Source organism: Medicago sativa, chromosome 8, assembly GCF_051527215.1.
Source record: "Medicago sativa cultivar Bolivia chromosome 8, Bolivia_mono, whole genome shotgun sequence".
Classification (NCBI taxonomy): Eukaryota; Viridiplantae; Streptophyta; class Magnoliopsida; order Fabales; family Fabaceae; genus Medicago; species Medicago sativa.
Genome location: NC_140756.1, coordinates 39,949,840 through 39,975,271, shown reverse-complemented (window position 1 = coordinate 39,975,271; position 25,432 = coordinate 39,949,840). Strand labels below are relative to the sequence as shown.

The following is a 25,432-nucleotide window of genomic DNA, read 5'->3' as shown; positions in this document are numbered from 1 at the left end:
GGCTTATACTTGCAGCAGGACATGGCTTGAGAGGTTAAATCTGAATTATCATGCGTTGATGTTCAAATTTAAATGGCAGATTTTATTACCATAATTATTAGATATCATATGCATGCTACAGAGACACATCAAATTACTAACCTGCATGTTAAATTTGTCACACTTTGAAATTTTAGGAAAAGCTTCGGGTTCGTTTGATTGTCAGGATATGATAGAGATAGGATATGATATGAAACTGGATAAAGACAGGATAGGATATAGATAGTATAAATACTTATCATATCATGTGTTTGATGAAATTTTCTATTAAGGGGAATTTTGGAAGCTATCAGGATATCCAAGATTGCAGATGATAAACAAATGGGCACAGTAACAGGAAAAATCATCAATGGACGCACTTTGAGAAAGATGCATCTGATCAAGAAAGAAGACTTCAAGGAGCTGAGCATTGACTTGAAGGAATCATGGACTGTATCAAACTTAATGGATAACTTTCCTCCAATCTGCAAGCAAGATCCTCTTGATGTAAGAGTTAACTTTATCCTTGAGCACTATCAAACAACTGGAGAAACCATCAAGCTTGATGAAATTCCAGAAACCATGTATGGTGGTGCTCTTCCTGTTGCACAAAAAAGGAAATCAAAGAAGAGGATTACTTCAGAAGCTGATGATGTTGAAGAAGCTTCTGAACCAAAGAAGAAGAAAGCCAAGAAAGCCAAAGATGCTCCTAAAGTAGAAGCAACTGGTTCTGATGTGCCAAGTATTCAAGAAGAATGTCATACCCCAATTTTTGATCCAAGACCCTGCATTCATATGCCATTTTACACTGACATCTCAGTGAAAATTTCGGCAGAGAAGTATTTTAAAATACCTCATTTTTGGTTCCGAGTCGGGCCCTCTTTTCTCAAGTTTTATTTTATTTTCATCTTTTAGTTTTAATTAATTAATTTCCATCTTTTATTGTTTTTAATTTAATTTTAATTATATATTTTTTTAGTTCATTTACTTTTAATTTTTAATTTTTATTTTAGTCCGTTTTACTTCAATTTTTTTTCTTTTTTATTATAGTTTCTTTTATATTTTATTTTTGTCAATGTCCAAAATTAGAAACACAGTCCAATGAGTCTGAAAAACATCAACAGGGGCCAAAAATTTCTTTTTTCTTACGCCACATTTCATGGGGTTAACACGTTTTCTTCTCCTCTAAGTTCTTGCCTTTTTCATCAGAACCCTGAAGCTATAAATCCAGACCTGCACAGACACAGAAAACACATAGAAAAATCCCAAGAAACCCTCGCAATTCATCAACCCAAAGCCTGCGAATTCATCACGAAATCATACAACAACCATCGGCACAGTTTCTCAAACTGTCCAGAATCAAAAATCCAGACCCAAGAACCAGATCAAAACCTATCCACACATCAATCATCACAAGGCCGATCCAAAGCTCATAGATCCGAACCAGATTCGTTCGAATCCAAAAGGTAGTATTTCTATCGTTGATTTAAGTTTAATTCGTTTTTTTTGTTGTTGTCTATAAAAAAATAAAAAAAACCGAAAAAAAGAAAAGAGAAAAGAGTAAAGAGCCGAGATAAAAAAATAAATTTTTTAGGGTTCCGCGGTGGCGCCGCCGTACCGGCCGGCCAACCACCGCAGGAACCCTCGCCGGAAAGTTGTTGGGAAAAGGAAGAACATTTAGAGAGAGAGGAGAGAGGACGGTGAAGGAAAGAAAAAGAAGAGAGAGAAAGGGTTTGAAAAATGAGAGATTTTTCTCTCATAGACTATTTATAGGCCGAACTAATCCTGTACCCGCAAGCCCATTCCATAACCATGCGCCCTCGCCTCCTGTGTGATCCGATCTAGATCAAGGGCCCCTGATTCCCTGATCTGTGATCAGATCCAGATCATGTGATCTTGATCAAATGGCTGTGGTCCATTATCCTAAGCCCAACGTGTTTTGTTAGTCCCATAAGCCCAGTTTCATTTTATTTTATCTTTACACCCCCCATTTTTATTATTTATACCCCCTGCATTGCTCGATTCATGCATTTTTATTCCTTTAATATCTTTTATTTTTTTCTTTCCTCGTGCATTTCATTTAGATTAGGTATATTATTATTTATTTTGCATTTTATTTATTTATTGCATGTTTATTTTTCGTTATTTATTTTATTGCAAGATTAGCATGTAATTAGGTCCTATGTAACATATAAATAAAAAATAGCGCGCGTGTGTGTGTGTGTGTGTGTGTGTGTGTGTGTGTGTGTGTGTTTTATTGCTTTATTATTATTAGGGACTTTGTGGTAGTCCAATGACACCACAAAAGTCCATGAACATTTATTCTTTCTTGCTCCGTTAGTTTATTTTCATGCTTTAATTAATCAATCAAACATCAAAAACTTTTTCATAATAAACCTTGGTTCCAAAACCAAGCGATCTTTTTTCTTTTTTATTTTCTTAATCAAATTCTAAATCAACTTAATCATATTTCAAGTCTATTTTCTTTTAAATTAAAAAACACAAACAAGCTTACGTTCCATTTGGCTTTTCTTTTAAAATCTTTTCAAAAACTAATAAAAAACACAAAACCAACAAAAAATCAATTTCTAGCCGAACTACGAGGTTTTGATCCCTTAAACGGGTACGTAGGCGAAGGACTTGTCCTCTCAAATCAAATTAAAATCAACCTTTTCTTTTTTTTTTCTTTTTTCACTCACCATTTACTTTCATTTTTCTATTTCTTTTAAATGTAAGCAAGTTTAAAGCACAAAAAGTTAAATAAAATCAAGAGGTTCTCGTAGAGTACTACGAACATAAGGGGTGCTAATACCTTCCCTTTATGTAACCAACCCCCGAACCCTAAATCTTTTCAATATGGGGTGGTTTGAACTTTTTTCCCCTTTTCCTAAAAAAATTAAATGTTCAGTCGTGAAATCAAAAGTGAGTCAAAAGCTAATCAAATAGCCTTGATCTTGGAAAAATGACGCGACAATGAAGTTCAAGACTTAGAACCTGCTAATGTTCTAAACAAAAGAACCAGGAGTGGCAAGTCAGTTGGGTCTTCTCAATCACTACCTCCTCAACCTACAATTTCAAAGAAGAAAAGGAAGCATGGTGTCAGGAAAATGAAGGTTTCAACCTATGTGATAGAAGAAGAAGAGATAGAAGCTTCAACTGGTTTGGTCACTAGTGAAGTCAGAAGTAAGAAAGATGCAGAAGAAGCTACACTGCAGAAAGCAAATCAGCTTGCTTAAGAGATTGGTGTTCCTGCTGAACATTTGCTGAAAGAATCAACAGTTGAAGCTGCTCATCAAGGGATTGAGCTTACAGAAAATCTTCAACAGTTGGTGGTGGCTGGTGATTTGCTGATTGTTGCTGAAGGAGTTCAGAAGAAGGATGCTGCTTGTTCAGAAGGTGTTGATTCAGAAGCAACAAGAGGTAATACTGATTCACATAACATCTCTAATGTAATAAAAATAGAATCTAGTTCAACCTCAGCCTCTCATTCAACCTCAGTGTTAACTTTTTCAGACATAGACAATATTCCTTTGAATAGAGTCTATGCAAACTTCCAAAAAGACCTATCACCATCTTCCAAACACCAGAAAAGCCTAATGATAATATCTTTGAGCTTATGTATCCAAGTATTCAAGAAAGAATAATGATATGGCTCAAATGAGATTCACTATTTGTGCAAGACTACTTGCTGATCATCCTTTTCAACCTCCAATGATTGAACCACTTCAATTTATTCCTGCTGATGCAGAGAATCTAGGTGAACCATCAGTGCCTAAGTCTGGCAATCATGAATCATCATCATCTCATCCCAAACCAACTAATCAAACTTCTGATCCATCTGTTTTAGAAGAACTGGCTAATCACTATTCAGGTGAATTACCAAGGTTTGAGCCCAATCTAGAAAAAGCCTCTGAAGTAGCCTCTGATGAAGTTACTTTAGAAAGTCCCCAACAACATGCAACAAACTCACAAATGGCCTCAAACACCTGCACTGATCTTGTCATTCACCTTGAACATCTTCCATACCATCTCAATGCAACTCACTCAAACATTTCTTTTGGCATTGCATTGAGAAATATAGCCAACAAAAGGTCATCTTTCTCTAAACAATCTGGTTCTGAGAGTATCTCCTACCAATCAGCAGAACAAATCTTTGTTGGTCATCCTGTAAATGTAGCTCCACCATCAGAAGCTACACTTGTTTCTCAACCTCAGCAAGTCAACTCTCATGAACCTGACCTTATGATCATATCAGTTTCTGCTGATGATGAAGTTGAGCAAACCAATCAATCCTTAGGCTCATCTTCTACTTCTGTTCTAGAGTCGGTCTTTGATCAACCTCCTGAACCATCCACTCATATGGCTTTTACTGAAAACAATGCCACAGACTTCCCTTCATCCTCAACCCAAGCCCTTCAAACTTGTTCTCCTATCAATATCCCTTCCCCACTTACCCTGTTTCTAGATTCTATTATATTAACAGATGTATGTGAAAGTATTTTCAAGGAGCTGAACAAGTTAGTAAAGGCCAGGAACAACTTTGTTCATGAAGTGAACTTTGTCAAGGAATGGAGGAGATTGAGAGAAAGAGTAGACTTTGTTATGAGTGAACTTCGGAAGTCATGTTTTAAAGCACATAGCAATGCTAAGAACTCTCTCCATAATTGGTTCAAGGATGTTGTTAAGAGCATGTAGGAAGTTGAAATCAAGAGAACTCAGGAGAGAAGCAAGCTTTATATTTCAGACACTCCAATGTTCTTGGATGCATCTGGTATCATCTCTTCATGTGTTCATTCTGATAATTTGGATTTTAAATGGTTGACCAAGCTGAAAGTTCAAACAGATTCTCCTATTCTTGATAAGTTGAAGAGTGATTCTGAATTAGAGAAGGAGAACAAGAAGCTGAAGAAAGACCTTTTAGAGCACAAACTAGCATTTGCTGAATACAAGAGGCAGACATAAGCTTAATTGGAAGAAGCAAGATTGAGGGAAGCCAATCTTATCAGAAGCAATAATGAGTTTAAAGAAGAAATGAAGAAGCAATCAGAAACCACAAACATGATGCTCAAAGAAATGATGGATATGTTCCAGAAACAAGCCAAGCCTTACTTGCACACCTTTTAGCTTGTTTATTGTCTTTGTTTGTACTTCTGAATGTCTATGCTTCTGACTATGTTTATGCTTTTGAACTTGTTTTCTTTGCTTCTGAACTGATATTATCTGCCTAACTTTGAATTATTTTCTCACGATGTTTTTTTCCTCATCTCTTATTTTTGTCTTTATTTTATCTTTTTGTTGATGACAAAAGGGCGGGTAGATGTATAGTATTTATAGACTCTGAGCCCCATTAATTAAATTTTAATCGAGTTAAATTAATAGGACCTTCTTCTTATCTCTTAGTCTATTTTATGTGAGATAATTCTGAGTGTTATTACGTTTTTAATGATGAATTTAATTAACTTGGATAGAACTCAGGGGGAGCTTACAAACCTCACCTTAAAGTACTATTGGACTCAGGGAGAGCTTACAAACCTCATACCCTTAAAGTCAACTTGTTAATTAGATTAACAACAATTGAACATTTTTAAATACTAGTGTTTGTCATCATCAAAAAGGGGGAGATTGTTGGAACAAAATGTGTTTAACATTACCCTTTAGAGCTTTGATGACAACAAGGTATTAAAAAAATTTCAATTGGATATGCTAATATTTGTTCAAGTGTACATGACCATAGACAAAAATTTGGTATCCTTATTAGGTTCTGGAAGAACAAAAGAGAGCAATGAAATCAACAAGAAGGAAGCTTGAAGCATCTGAAGAAAAGAGGTTCTGAAGACAAGTGATCCTGAAGTGATGACGTCATCAAACGCACCTCATTAGAAGCAAGTTCACCAGAAGCACATTTTCCTCAGAAGCTCTAAAGATCATCAGGAGTTGAAGATCATCAAAAGCTTAGAAGAATTAAAGCTTCAAATGTTGTTCAAAAGATTTAATCATGCCTAGTATTGCAGAAGACCAGAAGAGTGAAGCCATAGCTAATTCAAAAGGATTTGAAGGATGCTGGTTCCTTAAAGAGAGTTGAAAAAGGACAATTGTTCGAATTGTACAACCACTACCTCCATTACTCTGTTTTGCTTCTGCAACAAGACAAAAACAACAGCTATGCCTGCACCCGTATTCCTCCAGACTTGAAATAGATTTGAAATTGATCCTTCATAGAACAATAACCATATCAGGCAAAAGATCATTGGTGATTTGATCAAGCTTCAAACGACTCTTTTTGATGTGCTGGCAATTTCACAACGTCTCTTTCACACCTCTACATAAAGGAGTGAAGACATAGAGAATATGAGAGACTCTACAACAATTTACAAGCGCCAAAACTCTGCTGAAATTGTTCTGCATCAAAAGTTCACTTAGAATTTCTTAACCACTTTCATATCTTAGAAATTCTGGAGTCTTAAGAGTCTGTATCTGATTTGTATTGTGAACACCACTGATTGTATATCAATTATTCAACCACAAACAAATTTCTTTCTAATTCTGTTTGAATATAAGTCTCTTGCATGTGTGCTTGAGCATAGGAAATCTCTTGACTGTGTTCAGGAGCATAGGAAATCTCTTGCAGTTGTGCTTGAGTAAGTTTGAAGTCTCTTGCTAGTTTTAGCAGTGAACAGTTGTAATGAGATATTACATTTTAGTGAACTCTCCTTGGAAGTGCAAGGGGGACATGACTACTTGCGGTTTGTGGAAGGAACCTGTATAATTGCTTTGTGTCTTTCTTCTCTCTCTCTCTCTCTCTCTCTCTCTCTGTTTTTATCCACTGCATTTATAATCTGAACATCACTTCAAAAGTTGAACTCTATCTGCTTCTGACCAGTGATTTCAGTAGGAGAAAATGAAAAAAATCTAACACAATTCAACCCCCCCTTCTTGTGTTTTTCTCACCTTCAATTATGACAAAGGAGATACCAAATTTGGTCTATGTAAACCTACATTTAAACCATTTTCAGCCATGATCTTTTCAACCAAAGTGGTAATAATATTATGTGCTCCGAAATTTTGCTGTTGGACATTTCTAACAACTTCGTCTGCATCATGATTTCTATATACCAAACTTACCTCTGGCTGTTCTTGTACCATTGGTTCGACTGGTTGAGGTCCAGGCACAAGTTGTTGTCTTTGAACAAGGGGTTCGACAATTTGCACAGGTCGTGTAATTTCGGCTTGAGGGATATTTAGGATCTGAGGGATCTATTGATAAACAGTTTGTGGATGGGTGAAGAAATATGCTTTTCTCCCCCATTTGAGTGGCTAATACTTGGTAACCTTGATTCGTGGTTTGAATCAAAGGGTTAAACACCATACCAATTTGTTGTGTCAACAAATTACTCATCTCATGATTGCTCTCATCCATTTGTTGCCTAAACAACATCATAGACTCTATAGTTAAGGTTGGTAGAGCGCTTCTGCCAAAAACGCTAGAACTTGAAGGACTATGTGTCTTAAACGGTGCAAATGGATTTGCATGTTCTGTAAATGCAGGAATATTATGCAAATTTGCCATCATTGACGTTGGCATACCATATGGTTGATCCCTAGAATAGTTCTGCATATTTATGACCCTATCGTCAAATTTAGTCCTTACCTGTGGGTTGGAGGAAGTATGGACACTTGTAGACACGGCAGCACCAGCAGTAAATGGTGGCACGAAGGTCCCCATTTTTGGATATGTCATTTGAGCGGTTATAGTCGGAGCGGTTTCGGGAGAGGTTACTCCTATTTCCGTCGAAACCGGCATGGCCATGGTTGCCCCCAAGGCCATTGGTACACTTGCATCCACTAAGGGGGTGGGTATTGCACAACAATTATGAGATATAGTGTACCGAAAGCTAGCTATATAATATTTTAGATAGATATTTTACGTAACGGTCGTGGTTGTGTTAAAGTTGTTGCAATTCAACGGATGTTCCGAAATAATTTACTGTCAACGCGGTGTAAATTAATCATAACATTGCATGAATGATATTAAAATTATTTATACTATCATATAATGTATTATAACTTAAATTAATCTTCCTTCAAAAAAATCTTAAATTAATCTTTTTTCTCATTGTTATAAGATGTTTAAAGTAAATATAATAATAGGAATATGAATAAATTAGTAGCTACTATTGATAATTTAACATATTGATCGTATGTTTGACCGATGAAAAAGAAATTAACAAGTGAAAATTCATCCTTAAAAAATAACAAATAACAATATATATCATATATTTAAAAGAAAGTTCATGCTAAATCAGCTACATTAAATTTAAAAAATATTAAGAATAACACAACTAATTTAAGTATAAAGAATAAATAGTCTTTTTTTTGTTAAAAATCAATAAACAAATAAAATAAAAATTTGGTTTGATAAACATTACATCATGAACTAGCTGGTGATCCATGAACTACGATTTTAAATCCAACCAACACTACAAGAAAATCTCTTATTACCGACGGACAAAATCCGTCTGTAGGAGCAAAAAGCCGTGGGTAATCTTAATTACCCACGGCTTACCGAGGGTCCCGAGGCCGTGGGAAAATGTCTCGTCGGTAACGTTACCTACGGCCAAGTAAGCCCTCTGTATTTATCGTCGGCCACACCATGGATAATTTGTGGTTTCAACAACAAATTTTTGGTCATATATTACCCACAACTTAGCCGTCAGTAACATTACCCATGACTTAACCATCAGTAATATTACCCACTGCTTAGCCGTCAGTAACATTGCCTAAGCCGTTTGTAATTCTTTTGTATGCTTTGAGCTTCAATCATTGATACCCACGGCTAAGCCTTCAGTAATGTTTGTTTACCTGTATACATTTTCATATATAGATTGCACATTAGCCTTCAAGATTGCTATATTTTTAGAACCACCTATCTATATATAAAACAAATTGACCTTTATGTAATCAACAAAAACTAAAATAAAATCAAAACTCAATAACTTTGATAACTCCAATGGATTTTAACATAAAAAAGTCTCAATCATTATCAATCCCACAATTCTCCGAATGAAATAAACATTAATATAGCAAGCAGTTTGACATGAAGTTAAACAAAACATAAAATAAGTCTTCAATAAAACATAGTGTGGATGTCAAAGTAATACTAAAGTGATGAGATCATTGAGACGTTACTAACCTAGCCGATTGTCAAGCTGCACCTGCTGATTACATGGTGATCCTTACGTGTGGGATCTATACTATCTCAGTTGACTAGGTCTATCCCTCCAATGTTTGTACTCTTAGAACTTGCTGGCGTAGCTAGGTACTATCTTACTTATCAACTTCATAGCATTTGTGATGATGTTATTAGTGTCCCTACTCTCTTTTTCATCCTTGTACTCGTATACAGGGCAGTTTCTCTATTTAGCTAGAGCATTGGTGGCTTGTATACCATGCAAAACTCCTTCCAACTAAGCTTCATATGCCTTAAACATTTCTTCCATCTCAGATAAATCTTCACTTTCAAATTGGTTTTCCCACCGTGCAGGGTAGTTCTCAGGCCATTTTTGGGTATAAAAGTTTCTTTGTTGTTTGGCATATGACTCCATGTGCCTAACCTGTTTGTCTGAAAACCTCAAACTTGTTGGCAGGCATGTACTACTTATGTGAGTTTTCTTGCAGAAGTCGCCCATTAAGATAGAATACGCGTTAGAGGGGGAAGGGGTGAATAGCGTTTTACAAAATATATCGAGTTTTTAGCGAAAGCGTGTTTGAAAACAAATAGACTTATTGGATTTGTGCTCAAAATGATAATTATGACAAACAAATTAAGACAATGTAAAGCACAATAAGATTTACTATTGAATTGAGAGATTCAAATGTTAAATCTTAATACAATCAATCATCAATATTTCTCAACACAATATACAAAGCAAGACAATTCTCAAACCAACCCTAAGAGCAATAAATCGAGCTATAACTAATGACCACAAGGTATATGAATTTGATGAATTGATACTTGATTGAATTCAAATGTGATCAATATTGAGTTAAAGAGAAAATTTAATTCAATGAATCAAAACTAGGCTAACACTTAAAATTTAGATCACATTCAAATCAATCAGCTACAATTATCAAACAATCATATACTTAAATTAAACAAAGTAAAAGAGGAAAGGAAAGAGAAATGACAATAAGATTTATATAGTTCCCCCTTTCGTTCTTGCTTCGGGGTACATATACTATTCTTGATAGAAAACATCTTTATCAAAGACTTCCACTAAAATTGAAAGTTTCATTACAATGTTCTAACTACATGAACTCTTTCAATTACCACTCATTTTCAATTTATGTGTAACCACAACCCCAAATCTTCAAGTACCCCTTGAAATTGGTGTTTCTCCAAGTCTTTGAATCCTCAATCACCCATGCCATCCTTGAAGCTCTTTCCTGGATCTCTAATTTTCTATGTCTGGTGGTTAGATCCTTTGAACTTGAGAAGATTAGAAAGAAAATCATTGTCTTATGGTTATTACCCATCAGTTAAGATACACGTTAAATAAAATTTCTCAGTCTAATGTCAAGTAAGTGGGCCAGATGTCAATAAAATAGTTGAAAGACCTTTCCACCTATATGGCACATCATAGTAGATTCTTATTTGAGTCTGAAATTTCAAAGATTCTCATGTTATCAGATGCTTATTCTTATGAGTCTTGCTCATAAGAGATTATGACTAGAATAACTTCTGAGTACTATCAGACTCTAACCTTCACCATATCTAAAAAATGATAGATAATGAGAATAATTTGTCATACCTTTTCATGCCCTCTGATCTGCTTTTCTGATTGAAATCGTCTGTTGATCATACAATTTGTTTCCAACAATGTTCTTTTGAGATAAATTAGGATTCCAAGTTTTTATTTCTCTTTGATGTATCACTTCTCATCATTCTTCATTCCCCTTTATACATTTTTCTGATTTGCTCTGAGACATCTTTTGAACTTTGTATACCTGAGAGATTTTCATCTAGCTTTGACATGTAATGTCAAGCACTTTGTTAACATGTATGATATGCATTAATTCCTCAACCTTATGAGCTTTAGAATAATGCATTATGTATGCCTTGAACTTTTAGAGCATTCACCACAGAATACACTATCAAGCTTGGGCATAAATTTTGCTTCAGATAGATTCTACTAAATTCAGACATAGCTAGTACATCTGAGATTGTGAGAATGAGATACATCTAGTTTATTTCTCTTAACAGATTCACTTTGTTTTTTGAGAAATTAAATGGATTGTATATGGTGTGGTTATCAACCATGACTAATCCACACTTCTTCACACAAATGAAGATGTTCTGAATGAGTAAAATAATGTTGTTAAAAGTTGAAAATAGTTTTCACAAACGTTCTTTTTATATCAGAACTATTTTCATCACTGACTGTCAGAAGTCAAGCTGCTTTCTGACTAGCAAAGTTTAAACATTCATTTGTAAAAGTATTTTCCTTCTTCTGACCTTGTGAACATTATGGATTATGTCATGCAGTTGATAACCATGCATATGCTCTTATCTCATTATCACATTATAGTAACTATCACATAATGGATTTATGTTAAGTATACCATGTTTAGATCTATCAAAATAAAAAATAAACAAATTCAGAAGAGATAGAAAAGTTACCGGATCTATAGTTAGTCTCTCCTGGAATTCTCCAGTATCCACAATATTTTCCTTTCACAGATTCTGGACTGGGAACATATGCATTTCTTCCATTGTAGAAAGTGACCAGCCATTGTCCAGGTTCTGAAGTTGAATCTAGTGTCTTACTGTGGAGCTTCCCTGAAATGTACACAAATTTATCTCTGGGTACGCATAACCTTATGGGTTATTTCTTGTTAGCCCTGGAAGATTTTACTTTCTTTTGTGCCTTAGGTTTAGAGCTTGACTGCCGAGAACTATACAAGGATTTGGATTAATTTAGAGGAGTTTTCCCTTGAATTGTTCTTAACAATTGGTCTTGAGTTGATCAGAACTTGAGGCTTCTGAGTCTGTGACTTTGACTCCATTAAAGCCTTGTACTTTTCTGTCTCAGACTCTGACTTGGTCAGATTCTATGACTCAGAGACTTCAGACTCTGAGTTACTTAGACTCTGAGCTTCTGTTCCTGCTGACACAAAGTGATTGCAGAATTCTTACTTCGTGTAACTGGAACATGACATCTTCATTGATTCTTCTGGAGTTTGCTTCTTCTTGCAGGTTATCTCTAGACAACCAATTCCTTCTCGTTGGTTCTTTCTCATGCGATAAATCATGGAGGCCAATCTTCTTCTTTCAATGGAGGTGGCTACAAACTCTTGAAGGGATACTTCATGCTTCGTCAAGGATATGAATTACTTAGGATATTCAAGATAGCATACAATTCATGGTAACTTTACTCCTTGTTATATTCATGATCATATCCTTGTTATTATATTTGAAAAATATTTCAATTTAAGTTTTTTTAATTCATAACAAAATTAGTACAAAATTCATAAGTTTTTCAACCAAATGTTTTTCTCTTCTCAAGATTATTTTAACCAAATTCCATTTCTATAGTTTTCTGTATTTAGTAAAGTTATTCATAACTTTACCAAAAAAATCAAGGATGGCTCGGCTTATTTAGCAGAAATAAGAAAGTTGTGAATTGCATAACTAACATATGAATCAATACTATTTTGAAATAGTGCGTAGATAATTGTAGAAAGCCAAATTCTCTAATTAAAAGACTTTGCTATTTCTAAATACAAATAATTCTATAATATATTTTTTTAACTAAAATATTTCAATCATATCAGACTAAATTAATGCAAAGTAAAGTATATTTTGACTAGCAAAATGTCTGATTAGAATATATAAGGGAGGTTGCGGCAGGAATCAAATGATGCATCAAAAACTTATTTGTAGCCTCTGTGGGATGAAAACTATCCCATAATACATATTTAGATGCATCAACACATGTTTTTATGCTTGTTAAATTGCATAATTCAGCAACCTCTAGCAAGCTTGACCAACAACAACCCTTCCTTGCTTCAAAAAATCATGTATGTATTAATGCCACACATAGAAATAAACAAATTACCAAACTATGTTGTTCGTAAGCAATAAATAAGATAGCCTAATAGGTTTAGCGTAACTGGATTTTGTACCATCATCAAAAGGTATGATAATAAGTCCATGTAGAGGTTGGTAGAAGTCAAGTATGACCGATATGACGCCATACATCATTTTTATCAAGTTCTATGTAGTGAAGTTAAGTTTTTTATTGAAATCTAAAACTACATCGTTTTTTTTCCTACACATTTGTTTGTATGATATCAAAACTTAGTGATGATTATAGGCAAACAACCTATTGCAAGTAACATTGTTACACCAATTTAAATTTCGTCACATGCAAAGAAATTCAAATTGGTGTAACAACTTTACTCCAATAGGTTGATTGCCTATAATCATCACTAAGTTTGGATATCAAACAAAAAAAATGTGTAGAAAAAAACGATGTAGCTTTAGATTTCAATAAAAAACTTAACTTCACTACAGAGAACTTGATAAAAACAATGGCTAGCGTCAAATTGGTCATTCTTGACATCTACCAACCTCTATATGGACTTATTATCAGACCTTCTGACTATAGTACAAAACCCAATTATGCTAAACCTATTAAGTTACTTATTTATTGCTTATGAACAACATAGTTTGTTAATTTGTTTATTTCTATGTGTGGAATTAATACACACATGATTGTTTGAACCAAGGAAGGCTTGTTATGGGTCAACTTGCTATAGGTTGCGGAATTATACAATTTAACGAGCATATAAACATGTGTTGATACATCTAAATATTTATTCTGAGATAGTTTTCATTCCATACATGCTACAAATAAGTTTTTGATGGATCATTTGATTCCTGCTGCAACCTCCCTTATATATATTCTAATCAGGCACTTCGCCAATCAAAATATACTTTACTTTTCATTAATTTAGTTTTATATGATTGAAATATTTTGGTTAAAAAAAAACATATTATAGAACTCTTTGTATTTGGAACTAGCAAAGTCTCTCCATTAGAGAATTTGATTTTCTACAATTACCTACACATTGTTTCAAAATAGTATTGATTCATATGTTAGTTATGCAATTCACAACTTTCTTATTTATGCTAAATAGGTTGAGTTATCCTTAATTTTTTTTGGTAAAGTTATGAATAGCTTTACTAAATATATATAGAAAACTATAGAAATATAATTTGGCTAAAAAAATCTGGAGAATAGAAAAACATTTGGTTGAAAAACTTCTAAATTTTGTACTAATTTTAATTTGAATTCAAAAACTTTAATTGAAGAACTTAAAAAATATAATAACAAGGATATGATCCTAAATATAATATGGATGTAGAGTTACGTTGAATTGTATGCTATCTTGAATATCCTTAGTAGTTCAATACCAAACATCTGAATAGAAATAAATGACATAACTATAATTTGTTACTCTAAACAGAATATAAGAAGATTGAAAATCAACATGAATTTGCATCAAAAATGACCTTGTTATAACATGTTTTTTAACTAGTAAAATACTTGTGTTTTTGTACGGTCCGTTCATTGTATGCGGAACCAAGTTTTTGTGTCCCAATATGATTTTTTTTTGAAGGATGTGTCCCAATATGATAAAATTTGGAAAATTCACAAGTATTTTAAAAATAACAACATTCGTGTAGTTTGTTATATATTATTTATTTTATATGCAGAAAATTCGTTAAATTTTTACACCGCATCACTTGTGGATTTTATTTGTTCATATATGCGGAAACAAATTTTTATATCGCCATATAAAAAAAATTACATCCAAATGGGACCACTAATATTAACTTTTTGGCAAAACTATACAATTAGGCCATTAATTCAATTTCAAATAACACTTTCGTCCTTTATCTTATTTTTTTTTCCCAATGTAATCATTTATGTTTTAATTAGGTAACATTTTCGTCCTTTATCTTTTTCTTTTTCCCAATATAGTCTTTTATGTTATTAAATGTCAACATCGTTATCCTATAGAATATTCATTAAACTCATAAACAAACTCAAATCTTCTACATACAAACAAAAAAAGTAAAATTTCATTGAAAAAACCCCATAAAAAGGATAACAATGTTGACGTTTTATAACATAAATGATTAAATCGGGAAGAGAAAGAGATCAAGGAATAAAGTGTTACCTGATTATAACATAAGTGATTATATCAGGAAAAAAAAAGATAAAAGACGAAAGTGTTACCTAAAATTAAATTAAGAGACGGTTTGTGTATTTTTGCCTAACTTTTTTGAACTTTTTCTGGCAATGGTGACTAGTTCATCCACGGTGTAATGGAAATTGGAAATAATGTAACGGTCCAAGGCTAACTTCTTCCATTGTGAAGGATATTATTCATATGATTTACTCGAGGACACCACTAGAATTGCAAAAGATGTGAATAAATAACCTATGATAAATAGAGGTTAACATGTTCTCCAACAAAAATAATACCTTCATTTCGACGTGTAGGTGATGAAAGCAATCAATGAAGTTGAACCGCAGGATTGTGGGATTGACAATTTCACCGTAAAGATGGTGATTGATGATGGATGACACATCAAACAATATCAAACCAAACTGCGCCAAAAAGTAGAAAGCTTTTGCAACCATAGGCATGTTGACCCAAACAGGATATATTAACATCTTGACAAAATCAATTCAATCCAAAAAAAGCACACATGTTATGAATGCATATCCAAAGTAGCTCCGTACCGAACACCTGAAGAAAGAAATCACATAACTAAGTTATGACTCTATAAACAAAAGAATAGTATATTATAGTTACTGGTTTATTTAATTATTGTTATACACATGTTACTATAACATGCACAAAGGAAGAAAGAGACCAAATCAATCAATAAAACACAGTAAGTTTTGAATCGAATAACTCAACACAACTTCAATTATTTATTTATTTTTTGGTAAATCAAATTCAATTAAATTTAAAGACTAAATTAAACCCATGTAATATAATTTTGAATTGAAGTTAAAAAGAGTATATAGACGGGCACGAAGCACCCGTCAACTGCTAGTAAACTATAATACACATCTGTCAGAAAAACTATAATACACATGCTAGGGTTTTTTTTTTTTTTTTTACAAACAAACACGTGATCTTTTCCCTAAAAAAACTCGTATCTTTAAATTTTGTTAATACTTTATAGTTTATATTTTATTCATTTTTTTTTTTATATCCATTCGCCGTTCTCCAACATAACATTAAATTCTTATGTTTTGTTTGATGAAACAATTCGAACCCTATGTTCTAGGGACGTATTGTTTGACGAATCAATTCAAACCCTAAGTTGTAGGGCAGTATTTTGTCCAAAAGAAAATTGTTTCTTAAGCGTTGTCTAAAAAACTGTTGTGCTGAATATTGTATAAACTCCACATTAATCTGAAATCAATATAGTCTTGAGATACTTTAAATTATAATCTATTTAACAACTATTTAAAAATAGATTTCAATCCAACGGATTTGTCATAAAATAATGCAGTAAAAATAATAATAATAATTTTCAATGCAACGGTGAAATTTATAATACAATTATATATTAAAGTTAAAAATGATCATAAGTATCATTTATTATATTTGATATCTGAGTGAATTGATCTTGTCATATTTCTGTAAAAAGTAAAATAAAATTGATCTTGTCATCTTGTCATATATTTAAAATTCGATGATTTTCTAATCACCTATTCCCTTTTTCATAATGTGAAGTAAATGACGAGCAATGCCGAAATTATTGCCCATATAAGTTTAGCAATTTTTTATTGCCGACATTATTGCCTTTACCAATTCTTGATTTTAATATCATTTTCTTTCTTCCTCCAAAAAATATAATTTTAATTCGTTTTTCTATTTATAGTCCCACAATTCGCGCTAGTACTTAATATAATTTGTCTTATACATGTACACACACTTAATCCTAGAAAATAAAAAAAAAATAAAAAAAAGTAGTGCCGTGGCTAGGGTAGGAAGTAAGTACCTATAGAATAGGAAGGAATGCTAGAAGCAATATCTAGGCTATGATTTAGATTTTCTGCTAACACTGTAACAGATCAGGACCGTCTAATCTTAAATATATGGACAAGATTGTTTATACAAATTTTGAAACCGCGTTAATTTGAACCTTCTTATCTGTAATTAATAGCCAAGATGAAAAATAGAAATTAATATTTTGCTAAAACAATCAATCCCAACCCATCTTGGCGATTTGGGTTTTATGATGTTACAGACATATCAGGACAGTTCGAACAAAAATATATGGCTGAGATCATTTATAACAATTTTCAAACCATATTAATCTAAATCGTCTGATTTGTGATTAATAGCCAAGATGCAAAACAACGTGAAACTGTAACCAAAGTATTTCCACGACAACAAAACCCAACTATCTATGAGATTTGGATTCCTTACTGTTGTAACAGAAAATTGAAACAGAGCAGCATCATCTAGAATATATGGTTGAGATCGTTTACAATAATTTTGTTTTTAAATAAAAACTATCTCTTTTTTATGTTGAAACATAAACCGAGTGGTGTTCAAATTTTAAAACCGTACAACATTTGTGTCCATCCAAATGATTCGGATTGTTTCTCGGATTTCAACAGTAATGGGTTAGTTAGGGTTTCAAATAAAACTGGGGATTCAATGTTTTTAAACATGAAATGATGATTTAAACGAAGAAAAACCTTACCCTTGTTGATGAATGGACCAATTGAATAGAGTAGTTGAAGCGGTGGTGGTGCTCTTTCAAATAATAAAGAGGTAACATATGAAGAAGGAGGAGGAATATATTTAGGGGTAGAAAGTTCTTCTCTAATTCTTGATGTGGTTCTTCTCTAACAAAGAGGTAACATATGAAGGAGGAGGAATATATTTAGGCATATATATAGGCAGAATATTTTTTATTTTTACCGGAAAAGAACATATTATTATTTTATTTCCATTCTAGTAGTTTTTAGTAGGGCGATTTGGTTTGGTTTTGAGATTAAAAGTCATCTAAACCGTAAGATAAAAAAGTATGCGGTTTGATTTGGTTCGGTTGACTTTTATAATAAAATCGGAAACCAAACAAAACCAAACCAACGCGATTTGGATTAGATCGATTGGTGCGGTTTGTTAGACAATATTTTTTTTTTGTTTCTAACATTAAAATCAAATTAAAAAGCTAAAGTACAACATATTTTCAGCAATGTTTTAAATTTCATCCAACATTACAATTTTATTTTCATCCAACAATGTTCCAACTACATAGACCAATTAAAACCGTGAACACAAAAGTAATCCTATTTTGTAAGAGATACAAAGGAGTAATATTTTTAGGAGAATGTTAACCATTGCCCTTGGGGCATTGGTTAAAGTACTAAAATAAGTAAATTTGCAGCAAAAGTGGTGTAATTATTGCTAAGAAAAAGGTAAAGACTTGTATTTTCAAGACAAAGTTTCTTTTAATGTAATCCTTAACCATTGCCCTTAGGGCACTGAAAATAATGTAATTATTTCCAAGACATATTTTTATCATTATGTAAAAGTTCAAGTAGCACTTAAATATAAAGAAAAAACAAAGAAAAAACTTAACAAGATAAAAAAATATGTCATTTTATAAAAGTTTTCTTTGAGTTTCTATGAGTAATGGTCTAGGTAACATATATTTTAACTTGTGTTTTTCTTATATTGCGGTTTGGTTCGGTTGGTAAAATCAAAATCGCAAACCGAACCAAACTATGCGGTTAAAAAATGATCTGAATACATCCGAATCAAATGCGATTTCTTACGATTTCGGTTTGGGTTAGTTTGATTTGCGGTTTTTCTATTGGATTGGTTCGGTTTTGAACACCCCTAGTTTTTAGTACCTCAACATCTTAGTTTTTTTTTTTTTTTGACAAATCTTAGTATTTATAGGCTGAAAATTGAAAGGAGAAAGGAATTTTTTATTTTTTAACGGAAAGGAATATGTTTTTTTTTTATTTCCATTCTAGTAGTTAATTTTTACCTCAACATCTTAATTTTTTATTTTTTTTTACAAATCTTAGTATTTATTTATCGTTTAAAAAAAGATAAAATTGCAAAATTCGTTTTAACTTAATTTCAAGGAACACTTTTGTCTTTTTTATTTATTTAATCTTTTATGTTATAATAAGGTAATATTTTTCGTCCTTTATCTTTTTTTTTTTTGATAAATTTATAAACAAATCAAACACTAAAAAACAAAACTTATACAAAATTCATCAAACTCTTAAAACAAACTCAAATTTTCATCATACAAACATAGAAATGCATATTTCAATGAAAAAATCAAACACTTTTGTCTAACATTGTTATCCTTTTTTCTTCAATAAATTTATAAACAAATCAAATATAAAAAACAAAACTTATACAAAATTCATCAAACTCTTAAACAAACTCAAATTTTCATCATATAAACATAGAAATACATGTTTCAATGAAAAAATGTCATTAAAAGGATATGATAGTAATTGATTACTTTGTACAAAGCTAATCTCAATTTCTTAAACACTCAATTTAATCACTATTCATATTGGCAATCAATGTGTCGATAATTCATTCATATATCAAGTTGTTAAACTTTCAAGTAGTGTGTGTTTGTTTAACAAAAGTTTGGCTTGAGATAATTATAGTTTTGTAAATTTTGTAGTGTATTGAATTTTGATTAATCATAATACAATTCATAGTCGAATTTCTTATTCATATTGAATTGACATTATCGCATTGTTTAGCTCGTATCATTCGAACCTTCTGAAGAAATTCAATAGTCATATCATTTTCCAAAGGATTTTTAGGTCATGTTGCACATCAAGACTGTTGCACATATGCCATTTTAGAAATTTTGGAAACTGTCAAGCTCGCCAAGCAAGCATGTGGTTGCTAAGCGAGAATTACATGTCATTTGACCATTTTGACTTTTGCTACGCTCGCCAAGGCGAGCCTTAGCTCGCTCAGCGACGAGGCTATTTTTGGACAGTTACATAAACCAATGTCACTAACTCCCATTAACTCCTACCAACCACTCATTACCAACCTATTACACTTCCAAAACCGATTTCAAACATCTTAATACACTCTCTTTCCTCAAAACCTCTCACAAATTCTCACAACCCTAAATTCTTCCAACTCAAAAATCAATTTCATTTTCTACTTGCATATTTGCATTGCTTTTGATTCCTTGTCACATTTGCATCTAAACATTCAGGTATCTACTATAATATTGCTTCTTAATTTAAAAGTTAAAGAATTGCATATGGTATGATTAGAATCATTAGGTTAGGGTTGAATTTTTGTGATCATTGTAACGCCCTATTTCTATTAAAGCGATAAAAACGCGAATAATGCAATTATTCAAGAAATAGACGTCGTGTCTACAAAAGTTCTCCCAACATAACATGCATACAAATTCAAGCAACTACGCAGTGGATATACATATCCAAATATACATGTCAAACTCCATAAACACCAATACATAAAATCTCCTAACCCCAACATAAGAGTAAAATCTCAACAACATGTTCAAAATAAACAAACAGCGACAGACATCCTAGATCAGAGCCTAATCTAAGATATCGAACAGAAAAATAGAGGTAGCTCCCGCTATCCTCGAGCACTCACCGACAAGCAAACTACTTTTGCACTCCGTCTACCCATTCATACAAACAGGTAGGCGGTCAAAACCACTGGGGGTTAGCTTCACATCAATCATAATCAACATAAATAATTGAAAGGATAAGCATTTGAATTGAACTTCAATTAATTACACATTAGATAATTCAACTTTAAACGACATACATAATTTCACAACATCATCAATTTATGATTCACCAATCTCATTCAATTACTAACTTATAATTCACCAATCACATTCAATGACAAAGCACATGTACACATGGGACAAATGTAACAAAGGTCGTCACCTTAAGATGCCAACATAACATCCTATGTAAGATTTCACGCCCGTCTTACATTTTCGCTGAAGTAAAAGAGCACACCCTTTTACAACATCAACAACTCAACATGACTATGATGCATGGACATACAAGCAAAGACTCGACAATGCAAATCACCTCATATACATTCGACAACAATATAAAGGATAACATCCATTTATATTGAACAACTTCAACAACAAATGCATTATCAAGTATATACGTCCACACAGTCAGCAAGTCACAATTCAATAAGGAGTCATCACCGCATCATTATCAAACATCACAACAACTTCATACAATTTCTCACAATTCAAGCAAAGGAGAAAATACAACACATTATGATAAACATCATATTCAACACAGAAACCATTCACACATCTTCATATAATCATATCAAACTATCCACAAAAGATTTGCCAAGTATTTGGTCTTAAAGATTATTTTCGACAAAGTTCGTCTATCATTTTACAACTTTAAAATAATTGAAGCAATTGGACCAAAACCAAGTAAACAAACTCTAGTGCCTCAACTATGTATACAATTAAATAACAATTGTGTGCAATTGCATATACATGTGTGTTTCACTTGCAACTAAAACGCCAATTCGACAACTTTCGGCTCAAAACAAAGTTAACTAACCACAAATGAAATCCGATTGTAAACCAAGGTAGGATCAAGCTATGACACTCTTAGAAGTTTAATTATACATTGATTGAATAGGGTTAGGTGTTTGAAATCCATGGCATCCTTAAAAGTACACAAAAACACGAAAAAACTAGGTTTTAGGGTTCTGCAGAACTTACACGGTCCTGTCACCTAGACCCACGGTCGTGTCACCTCACCAGTACAGCAAAAATGCATTTTCACTTTTTCGCGCATAAAATCTTGTTTTCAAATCCGTTTTCGATTCCGTTTTCGCCAATGCATCCCTAACACTTAGACCATACAAACTACACTTGAAAACTTAACATTTCAACTCGAAACAACTTAATCAAACTCATCTCAAAATGACTTATTTTGCAAAAGCGCTTAAAAACAATTTTTACTCAAAAACCCGTTTTCTTCCCAAAATGATTTCTCCCAAAACCATGTGATTAAAACAGAAATCATATCATCCTAATTCATTCTAGCAACTTCCTTAACTCATTCAACATCATCAAAATCAAACTTCTTCATTATCAACCCATTTTCACAAAAGTTGCAAAATCACCACAATTCAATCACAACAATACTTTCATCAATACCCAAGGCATAAATTGATGAGAACATCATCACACAACAACAACTACATCATATAATTATGATCTCAATGTCATTCAACAACCACAACATCATTTTTCATCAAATTGAGCAAAAATCAACAAAGTTTCATATAACCACAATTCAAGTATGTAAAATCAACAACAACAACATGTTTAGCATCAATTTCACATACCCAAAATTACATCAAATACAAGCATGAATTTCACCATTTAAATTCACAATTAATCACTTTTCACAAATAAGCACTTATGGGTTTAAGAAGAAAAAGAGATTATATAAAAGATTATGAATGAAAACTAGCTCTCTTACCTCAATTGGTAATAATCCTAGCAAAAGCTTCAATTTAGCTCCTAGAATCTCTATCACCTCGATTCTTCAAGCTTTCCTCTTCTAACCCTTTTCTTTCTTCCTCTTGCTCTTTCTCTCTCTACCTCTCTCAAATTTTTACAAAATGAATGTGAACCCTATTTTTCTACAAAGACTAGAGCTTAAATAGTGTCTACACTAATGGGCTTAACCCTTAAAAAGTTTTAATGGGCCTACGACCTCTAAATAACTAAACCACAAAGTCTTACTCACTTATGGTAAAAAGTTATCGAATACTTACCGGCTCACAACTAATTACCACAACCCACTAGTAACTTAGTAAAAATAATGGCTCCCACTTGAAACACTAAAAATAATCTTCATCATGAAATTACTAATTACCCTTGCTCACACAATGACTAAAATACCCCTAAGTCCAAAATGACTAAAATACCCTTCTAACACCGAATACTAATAATCTCGACCAAAATACACACAGAGGGAATTAATCACGTATAAGCACGTATAAACACATATAAAAACAATTAAAAATAAATCTAATGAAAATCGGGCTGTTGCAATGATAGGAACAAACTAAGACCATTAGGTTAAGATTATCTGCGTAAGAGATGAAAGAGAATCATGAACACAAAATTTCCATGGAAAAGGAAAGATTAAACCCAACTTTTGAAACTAACCCATTTTGTAATTTTTGAGATAAAAAGGGTTTTGTGATGTTATAATGCAATTTTTGTGATTATAATTTAGCTTTATATCACGGAGAATGCTCAACATGAATGAGGGATAGAGGTTTCTAGGATTTTGGTTAAATATTTCATTTATAGGAATGCTCGCCATTGCGAAGTTCATGCTCGCTGCGGCAAGCATTGTTCTAGAAAACCCAAAAATCCTTGCCATGGCGACACAGAGCTCGCCAAGGAAGCGAGACAGGACCTGGAAAAAAATTTGGATCTTATTTTGTCCTATCTATTTATGTTCCATTCCAACATAGCTTAATTGTGCCTTGTATTGTTGGACTTTTTTGATTGTTTTGTAGGAATGAAACCAAAAAAGACAACCACTTCCAACAAGAGACAAAAGGGTGAGGCAAGCTCATCTCGCTTAAGGGTAAGGGCACAACCTCAAGTGCCTTTCAACGCTCATAAATTCATAAGTTCTTACAACCAGGAGAGGCACAGAGACTTGTTGACCATGACTTTTTGGTTTGAGAAGGAGTTCATTATCTAGAGAATGGGACCTATAGGGGGATAGCTAAAATCAACCAAAGAAGGAAGTGGCAAACCTTGGTCAACCCCCCAAAGAACCTCAACTATGACATCGTTCGAGAGTTCTATGCCAAAGGGTGCACCATCAAGTTTGATCATGAATACAAAGGAAAACCACTAGAGCTTTGTGAGGGTAAACTGTGTGCCTTCCATGTCCGTCAAGCTAGGGATAATTAGGACCATGATGAAATTGGACGAGCCAATTTTTTGGAGGGGAAAACTTATGTATACAATCAACACACCGAAAAACTGAGCAAAGCCCTCAAACAGAACATGAACACTCCTACTTAGGTGCTCCTCACCCCCATCCTTCATAACATCTGCCCCTCGATGCCACACATCATGCACCACTCTAGATGTGACCCCCTTAATCTACTAAATTTTCTCTGACCAACAGGAAGACATTGCTAGGGTAATTTCACGTGAGCTCAAACAAGTTGTTGAAAGTGGAATCAAACCACTCGCTAAGCCTAAATGTCCATTATCTCTTGGTAGCTTCATCAAGGGATTGTGCCAAAAAGCTCGAATAGTCATACCTTCCCAAGTGCATGAAACCATTAAGAACCCTGCTGACGATGAGTACATTACGAAAAATTGCACATAAAAGAAACCCAAAAAGTCCAGCTAACCTCGAGCTTCTCAAGCCCCCAAAACCCATTGACACCTCAACAACTTCAATTCTCTGATGAGGATCCAAGATACTTGGTTGCCTACACGTATACATGGGATCTAAATGAATCCAACCACAAAGCTCATACCACCATCCAAGATTCCATGTACTGAATGCAACTGTAGTTTGGGGTACCTCGGGTTGCTGCACAATAGGTCATGCCACTTGACGCTTTTCAGACTTATGTTTCCTGGCCTGGGGTTATACCACATTTTATTCAGGAGGGAAGATTTTTGTTGCTGCTGCTGACGCAAGTGAAGAAGAGGAATGAGAAGAAGGAGAGCAAGGAAGTGATGAAGAAGGAAGTGGACGTTCGAGTGAAACAAGGAGCGAAGCCGGTGATAACATAGAGTCAGACTGATGAGGAGAAGTGGATTTAGAGAGCTTTGATGTTGCTGCTTTCAGTCCATTTCACTTCTCTTCATCTCTACTTTATTTGCTTTGCTATTTTGAATTTCTGTTTTAGATATTAGCACTATTTTGCTTTTGTAATGTTTTTTGTTATGCACTTGTGAACCTTTTTTTTTAAATTCCGTATTTTGTATTGTCAAACAAGTGTTTTGTTGAACAAGTGTGTCAGTTGTGAAATTTCAGTTTATTTCTGTGAAAAAGTTTATTTTGATCATGAAATTGTCTTTGTTTTGAAAATGGTTGTCTGCTCAAAGCTTAAAGCTTTTTCAAGTGCTTGAATATGAGCCAAAGTTGAGTGAATCAACAACTGATGCATGATAATGATAGAAATTGGATGAGTTGTGAAAAGCCAAGTTACATGTTTCTGGTTTTTCTAGGAGGAAACTTGAATTTGAAATGTGTACTTTACACAAAGGTTATGTCATGTA

At 33.3% G+C, this 25,432-nt stretch overlaps 2 long non-coding RNA genes across 3 annotated transcripts; both read right to left on the bottom strand.

Annotated features, from left to right (window-relative positions):
• Window positions 1-8,992: 8,992 nt before the first annotated feature.
• On the bottom strand, window positions 8,993-12,429 carry LOC146899058 (uncharacterized). The gene is made up of 2 exons (XR_015023102.1): window positions 10,827-12,429; window positions 8,993-10,675 (listed from the first exon to the last, which is right to left on the bottom strand). It is a non-coding gene; the product is annotated as an uncharacterized LOC146899058 (long non-coding RNA).
• Window positions 12,430-14,058: 1,629 nt separating this feature from the next.
• On the bottom strand, window positions 14,059-17,959 carry LOC146899057 (uncharacterized). 2 transcript variants are annotated; one of them, XR_015023103.1, is made up of 3 exons: window positions 17,822-17,959; window positions 15,573-15,840; window positions 14,059-14,524 (listed from the first exon to the last, which is right to left on the bottom strand). It is a non-coding gene; the product is annotated as an uncharacterized LOC146899057 (long non-coding RNA). The 2 variants fall into 2 exon arrangements; XR_015023104.1 differs by having other exon boundaries at window positions 14,059-14,501.
• Window positions 17,960-25,432: the final 7,473 nt, after the last annotated feature.